This window comes from Salmo salar, unplaced genomic scaffold, assembly GCF_905237065.1.
Source record: "Salmo salar unplaced genomic scaffold, Ssal_v3.1, whole genome shotgun sequence".
NCBI lineage: Eukaryota > Metazoa > Chordata > Actinopteri > Salmoniformes > Salmonidae > Salmo > Salmo salar.
The window spans coordinates 1169-10000 of NW_025547656.1; the positions used below are offsets into that span (position 1 = coordinate 1169).

The 8832-nt window shown below is 52.1% G+C and overlaps 1 pseudogene; it reads left to right on the forward strand.

The window, feature by feature from the left end:
* The first annotated feature begins 982 nt into the window (after nt 1–982).
* The window catches only part of LOC106596019 (lethal(2) giant larvae protein homolog 1-like), a 100191-nt pseudogene continuing 92341 nt past the window's right edge, over nt 983–8832 (forward strand).

Here is an 8832-nt window from a genome sequence, read left to right on the forward strand (position 1 = left end):
AAAGTAAAGATAACTTTAATAGAAAATGACTCATGTGAAAGTTTAAAAAAAGTTAAAAAAACTACTTTGGTTTAAAAAGTCTAAAAGTATTTGGTTTCCCCCCAAAAAAAATACACTTCAATATTAGGCTCCCGAAGTGGCGGTGCTAGAGGCGTCACTACAGACCCCGGTTCAATCCCGTATCCAGTATCACAACCTTTTCGATTTTGCCGGTAAGTCTCCGTGTTTCTAAAACATTAACGTGTTTCACCAAACTGTAAGTCATATAACTGTTTGTTAGATGGAAAAAAAACGCTTTTGTGGACTTCACCGGATAGATGTTGCTCTCTGGTTTTTTTAATTTATTCTGTCACTTTGTCTTCTTATTGTCTCTGCGTTTTAGGCCTACATATATCACGGTTGTCAAGGTATATGAACTAATTATAGAGCAAACAACGCAATTATCACAACACATAGGGTTGAATATGTATTTTTATCTGGCTTGGACAGTGATTTTACCCACGCACCGCTACTGTGTACTGCAGTAGAGAGAGAGAGAAAAAGAAAAATCGATATTCCCAAAGTTTAGCAAGTCTTTGCAAAGGTGGAGGGGGGGGGGACTTTTATTCTGAAAAAAAAAAAGAAGCAAGCGTAATATCCTGCTGCTAAGAGAACGGTGCTGTGAGTCGGGATAGACAGGCAGAGAGAGAGAGCTGCAGCTGAATAGAAAAAGGGCACCGCGCTGCAAGCTGCATGGTAGGAAAGCTCCGCGTCAACGTTGGTTCCTCCGTATTTATTCTACCGTTCAGGAATCCACAGCTCCGGGGAAAAACGAGCGTGTCCCCCTCCGTCTGGGATCCACAGCTCCGGGTTGAAACGAGCGTGTCCCCCTCCGTCTGGGATCCACAGCTCCGGGGGGAAACGAGCCTGTCCCCCCTCCGTCTGGGATCCACAGCTCCGGGGGAAACGAGCCTGTCCCCCTCCGTGGGATCCACAGCCCGGGGGAAACGAGCCTGTCCCCTCCGTCTGGGATCCACAGCTCCGGGGGAAACGAGCCTGTCCCCCTCCGTCTGGGCCGGAACATGATGAAGTTTAGGTTCCGACGGCAGGGCAACGACCCACAGAGAGAGAAACTCAAACAGGAATTGTTCGCCTTCAACAAGGTAAAGTAACACAAACTTTCTCCTCTCTCTTTCCCCCTTTCCCCAAAATCAGACCCAACCCCCCGCCGACTGCAGGGGGGAGAAAATGTGGGGGTTTTGGGGTTTTAGGAGGAGGGGAGGGGGGTGTAAACAGCGGATCTCGGTGGCGAGTTGTGCAGAACCTCCTCCTCTCGTCGTTTTTCCATTAAAATCAAAACCCAACCCGCAGAATGTGTCTGTTAGATGTAACAGAGGAATGATGTTGGGAAGGCGATTGGCTCCACGTCGGGAATATGCAAATCCCTTTTTTTTCACGACCAGTCAGTAGCTTGATAATAGTTTTCAACCCTCCCCTCCCCTCCCCGCCCTCTCTCTCTCTCTCTCTCTCTCTCTCTCTCTCTCTCTCTCTCTCCTCTCTCTCTCCCTCTCTGTCTCTCTCTCTCTCTCTCTCTCTCTCTCTCTCTCTCTCTCTCTCTCTCCCTCTCTCCCTCTCTCTCTCTCCCTCTCTCTCCCTCCCCCCTCTCTCTCTGTCTCTCTCTCTCCCTCCCCTCTCTCCTTCTCCGCTGCATCGGCCTGTTCAAACTTAACAACAACACCTTGTACCCGTTACTACCCTTGATGGTTTATCCTCTGATCAAACTTTTAATAACACTGTCGAAAAAAATAGTTTTTTTTTTTATCTTTAACGAATTGGCACCGGGTGATCTGTGAAGAGAGGACCGTTATTCTAAACCCCCCCCGAGATCTGATTGAGTTTCTGAAAACGTTCAACTTTTTAAATGTATTTTTCTTCCATGTTGAAAGTCTCAGGAATGTTATGTTTTTGCATTATTTGCCTGTGAAACAATAGTAAGCCTTTTTAATTTTGTTTATTAGAAATTAGAGAACAGTCCTACAGCGGGGTGTCTGAGTGTTGGTAATGTAGGGGAACAGTCCTACAGCGGGGTGTCTGAGTGTTGGTAATGTAGGGGGGAACAGTCCTACAGCGGGGTGTCTGAGTGTTGGTAATGTAGGGGGAACAGTCCTACAGCGGGGTGTCTGAGTGTTGGTAATGTAGGGGGAACAGTCCTACAGCGGGGTGTCTGAGTGTTGGTAATGTAGGGGGAACAGTCCTACAGCGGGGTGTCTGTGTGTTGGTAATGTAGGGGGAACAGTCCTACAGCGGGGTGTCTGAGTGTTGGTAATGTAGGGGGAACAGTCCTACAGCGGGGTGTCTGAGTGTTGGTAATGTAGGGGAACAGTCCTACAGCGGGGTGTCTGAGTGTTGGTAATGTAGGGGAACAGTCCTACGGCGGGGTGTCTGAGTGTTGGTAATGTAGGGGAACAGTCCTACAGCGGGGTGTCTGAGTGTTGGTAATGTAGGGGGAACAGTCCTACAGCGGGGTGTCTGAGTGTTGGTAATGTAGGGGGAACAGTCCTACAGCGGGGTGTCTGAGTGTTGGTAATGTAGGGGGAACAGTCCTACAGCGGGGTGTCTGAGTGTTGGTAATGTAGGGGGAACAGTCCTACAGCGGGGTGTCTGAGTGTTGGTAATGTAGGGGAACAGTCCTACAGCGGGGTGTCTGAGTGTTGGTAATGTAGGGGAACAGTCCTACAGCGGGGTGTCTGAGTGTTGGTAATGTAGGGGGAACAGTCCTACAGCGGGGTGTCTGAGTGTTGGTAATGTAGGGGAACAGTCCTACGGCGGGGTGTCTGAGTGTTGGTAATGTAGGGGGAACAGTCCTACGGCGGGGTGTCTGAGTGTTGGTAATGTAGGGGAACAGTCCTACAGCGGGGTGTCTGAGTGTTGGTAATGTAGGGGGAACAGTCCTACAGCGGGGTGTCTGAGTGTTGGTAATGTAGGGGAACAGTCCTACAGCGGGGGTGTCTGAGTGTTGGTAATGTAGGGGAACAGTCCTACAGCGGGGTGTCTGAGTGTTGGTAATGTAGGGGGAACAGTCCTACAGCGGGGTGTCTGAGTGTTGGTAATGTAGGGGAACAGTCCTACGGCGGGGTGTCTGAGTGTTGGTAATGTAGGGGAACAGTCCTACGGCGGGGTGTCTGAGTGTTGGTAATGTAGGGGAACAGTCCTACAGCGGGGTGTCTGAGTGTTGGTAATGTAGGGGGGAACAGTCCTACGGCGGGGTGTCTGAGTGTTGGTAATGTAGGGGAACAGTCCTACAGCGGGGTGTCTGAGTGTTGGTAATGTAGGGGAACAGTCCTACAGCGGGGTGTCTGAGTGTTGGTAATGTAGGGGGAACAGTCCTACAGCGGGGTGTCTGAGTGTTGGTAATGTAGGGGGAACAGTCCTACAGCGGGGTGTCTGAGTGTTGGTAATGTAGGGGGAACAGTCCTACGGCGGGGTGTCTGAGTGTTGGTAATGTAGGGGAACAGTCCTACAGCGGGGTGTCTGAGTGTTGGTAATGTAGGGGGAACAGTCCTACAGCGGGGTGTCTGAGTGTTGGTAATGTAGGGGGAACAGTCCTACAGCGGGGTGTCTGAGTGTTGGTAATGTAGGGGGAACAGTCCTACAGCGGGGTGTCTGAGTGTTGGTAATGTAGGGGGAACAGTCCTACAGCGGGGTGTCTGAGTGTTGGTAATGTAGGGGAACAGTCCTACAGCGGGGTGTCTGAGTGTTGGTAATGTAGGGGGAACAGTCCTACAGCGGGGTGTCTGAGTGTTGGTAATGTAGGGGAACAGTCCTACAGCGGGGTGTCTGAGTGTTGGTAATGTAGGGGGAACAGTCCTACGGCGGGGTGTCTGAGTGTTGGTAATGTAGGGGAACAGTCCTACAGCGGGGTGTCTGAGTGTTGGTAATGTAGGGGGAACAGTCCTACAGCGGGGTGTCTGAGTGTTGGTAATGTAGGGGGAACAGTCCTACAGCGGGGTGTCTGAGTGTTGGTAATGTAGGGGGAACAGTCCTACGGCGGGGTGTCTGAGTGTTGGTAATGTAGGGGAACAGTCCTACAGCGGGGTGTCTGAGTGTTGGTAATGTAGGGGAACAGTCCTACGGCGGGGTGTCTGAGTGTTGGTAATGTAGGGGAACAGTCCTACGGCGGGGTGTCTGAGTGTTGGTAATGTAGGGGAACAGTCCTACAGCGGGGTGTCTGAGTGTTGGTAATGTAGGGGGAACAGTCCTACAGCGGGGTGTCTGAGTGTTGGTAATGTAGGGGAACAGTCCTACAGCGGGGTGTCTGAGTGTTGGTAATGTAGGGGGAACAGTCCTACGGCGGGTCGTAAAAGTCCTATAGGGGAAACACAGGCGTCATTTTTAATAGATTGATTACATGGAAGATTCACGGACAAGCAGGACTTGATATGTGTGCCATTGTGGATCCGAACGCTGTGGACTCTCTTAATGACACACACACACACACACACACACACACACACACACACACACACACACAATACCCACCTAGAGGTGGTCTTCTTGCAGCACCCCAGTCCTGCTGCGGCCCGCTGGTTAGAATGGGGGGGTGTTTACATACCCATCACCACAACACCCCTTTCTCCTGAACGCACACAACGCTGCCAGGCTGTCTCTCTGTCCTGTAGTCAGTCTGTCTCTCTGTCCTGTAGTCAGTCTGTCTCTCTGTCCTGTAGTCAGTCTCTCTCTCTCTGTCCTGTAGTCAATCTGTCTCTCTCTCTGTCCTGTAGTCAATCTGTCTCTCTGTCCTGTAGTCAGTCTCTCTCTCTCTGTCCTGTAGTCAGTCTCTCTCTCTCTGTCCTGTAGTCAATCTGTCTCTCTCTCTGTCCTGTAGTCTGTCTCGCTCTCTGTCCTGTAGTCAATCTGTCTCTCTGTCCTGTAGTCAGTCTCTCTCTCTGTCCTGTAGTCAATCTGTCTCTCTCTCTCTGACTACAGGACAATCTGTCTCTCTCTCTCTCTCTGTCCTGTAGTCAATCTGTCTCTCTCTCTCTCTCTCTCTCTCTGTCCTGTAGTCAATCTGTCTCTCTCTCTCTCTCTCTGTCCTGTAGTCAATCTGTCTCTCTCTCTCTCTGTCCTGTAGTCAGTCTGTCTCTCTCTCTCTCTGTCCTGTAGTCAATCTGTCTCTCTCTCTCTCTGTCCTGTAGTCAATCTGCTCTCTCTCTCTCTCTGTCCTGTAGTCAATCTGTCTCTCTCTCTCTCTGTCCTGTAGTCAATCTGTCTCTCTCTCTCTCTGTCCTGTAGTCAATCTGTCTCTCTCTCTCTCTGTCCTGTAGTCAATCTGTCTCTCTCTCTCTCTGTCCTGTAGTCAATCTGTCTCTCTCTCTCTCTGTCCTGTAGTCAATCTGTCTCTCTCTCTCTCTGTCCTGTAGTCAATCTGTCTCTCTCTCTCTCTGTCCTGTAGTCAATCTGTCTCTCTCTCTCTCTGTCCTGTAGTCAATCTGTCTCTCTCTCTCTCTGTCCTGTAGTCAATCTGTCTCTCTCTCTCTCTGTCCTGTAGTCAATCTGTCTCTCTCTCTCTCTGTCCTGTAGTCAATCTGTCTCTCTCTCTCTCTGTCCTGTAGTCTCTCTCTCTCTCTCTCTGTCCTGTAGTCAATCTGTCTCTCTCTCTCTCTGTCCTGTAGTCAATCTGTCTGTCTCTCTCTCTCTGTCCTGTAGTCGATGCTGCCAGTCTGTTTCTCTCTCTTCCTCTGAGTAACCCCCCCCCCCCTCTCTCTGTTCCTCTCTGTTCCTCTGAGTAACCCCCCCCCTCTCTCTTCCTCTTAGTAACCCCCCCTCTCTCTCTTCCTCTTAGTAACCCCCCCTCTCTCTCTTCCTCTTAGTAACCCCCCCTCTCTCTGTTCCTCTGAGTAACCCCCCCTCTCTCTCTTCCTCTTAGTAACCCCCCCTCTCTCTGTTCCTCTGAGTAACCCCCCCTCTCTCTCTTCCTCTTAGTAACCCCCCCCTCTCTCTCTGTTCCTCTCTCTTCCTCTTAGTAACCCCTCCTCTCTCTGTTCCTCTTAGTAACCCCCCCTCTCTCTGTTCCTCTTAGTAACCCCCCCTCTCTCTGTTCCTCTCTCTTCCTCTGAGTAACCCCCCCCTCTCTCTGTTCCTCTCTCCACTAGACAGTGGAACATGGGTTCCCCCACCAGCCCAGTGCTTTGACCTTCGACCCCCAGCTGCAGCTCATGGCCATCGGGACCAAGTCTGGAGCCATCAAGATGTATCCTTTACCCCGTACACATCCTCCTCTGTCTGTCTGTCTGTCTGTCTGTCTGTCTGTCTGTCTGTCTGTCTGTCTGTCTGTCTGTCTGTCTGTCTGTCTGTCTGTCTGTCTGTCTGTCTGTCTGTCTGTCTGTCTGTCTGTCTGTCTGTTTCTCTCTCTCTGTCTCTCTGTCTCTCTCTGTCTGTCTCTGTCTGTCTGTCTGTCTGTCTCTCTCTCTGTCTGTCTGTCTCTCTCTCTGTCTGCCTGTCTCTCTGTCTGTCTCTCTGTCTGTCTCTGTCTGTCTGTCTGTCTGTCTGTCTGTCTGTCTGTCTGTCTGTCTGTCTGTCTGTCTGTCTGTCTGTCTGTCTGTCTGTCTGTCTCTCTCTCTGTCTGTCTCTCTCTGTCTGTCTGTCTGTCTGTCTGTCTGTCTCTCTCTCTGTCTGTCTGTCTGTCTGTCTGTCTGTCTGTCTGTCTGTCTGTCTGTCTGTCTGTCTGTCTGTCTCTCTCTCTGTCTCTCTGTCTCTGTCTCTCTCTCTGTCTGTCTCTCTGTCTCCTGTCTGAGGAGGATGAGGTAGGTAACGTTATGTGATGAGAAGGAGATTGTTTCTGTCAGAACATGTAGAGAACAGCTTCAGTCTGGTGTTCTCATGGCATCACGTTTCATTCATCCAGCTGTAGATCTCTGTAGTTACAGTCAGTCTGCCTCTCTAGTGTGTGTGAATCATGTCTTTCAGTGTCAGCTTGCTGTGATAGACTGGTTGGTAGTACCAGGCACAGCTCTGAGAGAGGGGAGGGAGGAGAGAGGGAGGGAGGAGAAGGGGAGGGAGGAGAGAGGGAGGGAGGAGAGGGGAGGGAGGAGAGGGGGAGGGAGGGAGGGAGGGGAGAGGGAGGAGAGAGAGAGGGAGGGAGGAGAGAGAGGAGAGAGGGAGGGAGGGGAGCGAGGGGAGAGGGAGGAGAGAGAGAGAGGGAGGGAGGGAGGAGAGGGAAGGAGAGGAGGGAGAGGGAGGGAGGGAGGAGAGGAGGGGGAGGGAGGGAGGAGAGGAGAGGGAGGGAGGGAGGAGAGGAGGGAGAGGGAGGGAGGAGAGGGGGAGGGAGGGAGGAGAGGGAGGGAGGGAGGGAGAGAGGGAGGGAGAGGGAGGGAGGGAGGGGGAGGGAGGAGAGGAGAGGGAGAGGGGGGGGAGGGAGCCGAACGGGGAGTCGTATAGACGCTGAGTCGTATAGGCGCCGAACGGGGAGTCGTATAGGCGCCGAACGGGGAGTCGTATAGACGCCGAACGGGGAGTCGTATAGGCGCCGAACGGGGAGTCGTATAGGCGCCGAACGGGGAGTCGTATAGGCGCCGAACGGGGAGTCGTATAGGCGCCGAACGGGGAGTCGTATAGGCGCCGAACGGGGAGTCGTATAGGCGCCGAACGGGGAGTCGTATAGAACGGGGAGTCGTATAGGCGCCGAACGGGGAGTCGTATAGAACGGGGAGTCGTATAGAACGGGGAGTCGTATAGAACGGGGAGTCGTATAGGCGCCGAACGGGGAGTCGTATAGGCGCCGAACGGGGAGTCGTATAGGCGCCGAACGGGGAGTCGTATAGAACGGGGAGTCGTATAGAACGGGGAGTCGTATAGGCGCCGAACGGGGAGTCGTATAGGCGCCGAACGGGGAGTCGTATAGAACGGGGAGTCGTATAGACGCCGAACGGGGAGTCGTATAGAACGGGGAGTCGTATAGAACGGGGAGTCGTATAGGCGCCGAACGGGGAGTCGTATAGACGCAAATGAAATGGGATTAGGGTTGAGTAAGGTAGTAGCGGAATGGGATTAGGGCTGAGTAAGGTAGTAGCGGAATGGGATTAGGGCTGAGTAAGGTAGTAGCGCAATGGGATTAGGGCTGAGTAAGGTAGTAGCGGAATGGGATTAGGGCTGAGTAAGGTAGTAGCGAAATGGGATTAGGGCTGAGTAAGGTAGTAGTGGAAATGGGATTAGGGCTGAGTGAGGTAGTAGCGGGATGGGATTAGGGCTGAGTAAGTAGCAGGAATGGGATTAGGGCTGAGTAAAGTAGTAGCGGAATGGGATTAGGGCTGAGTGAGGTAGTAGCGGAATGGGATTAGGGCTGAGTGAGGTAGTAGTGGAAATGGGATTAGGGCTGAGTAAGGTAGTAGTGGAATGGGATTAGGGCTGAGTGAGGTAGTAGCGGAATGGGATTAGGGCTGAGTGAGGTAGTAGTGGAAATGGGATTAGGGCTGAGTGAGGTAGTAGCGGAATGGGATTAGGGCTGAGTGAGGTAGTAGTGGAATGGGATTAGGGCTGAGTGAGGTAGTAGTGGAAATGGGATTAGGGCTGAGTGAGGTAGTAGTGGAAATGGGATTAGGGCTGAGTGAGGTAGTAGTGGAATGGGATTAGGGCTGAGTGAGGTAGTAGTGGAATGGGATTAGGGCTGAGTGAGGTAGTAGTGGAAATGGGATTAGGGCTGAGTGAGGTAGTAGTGGAATGGGAATGTCCCCTCTCCACTACAGTAGCAGCCAGGACTGGGCATGACCAGGATCTCTCTGTTAGAACCAGGACTGGGCATGACCAGGATCTCTCTGTTAGAACCAGGACTGGGCTGGACCAGGATCTCTCTGTTAG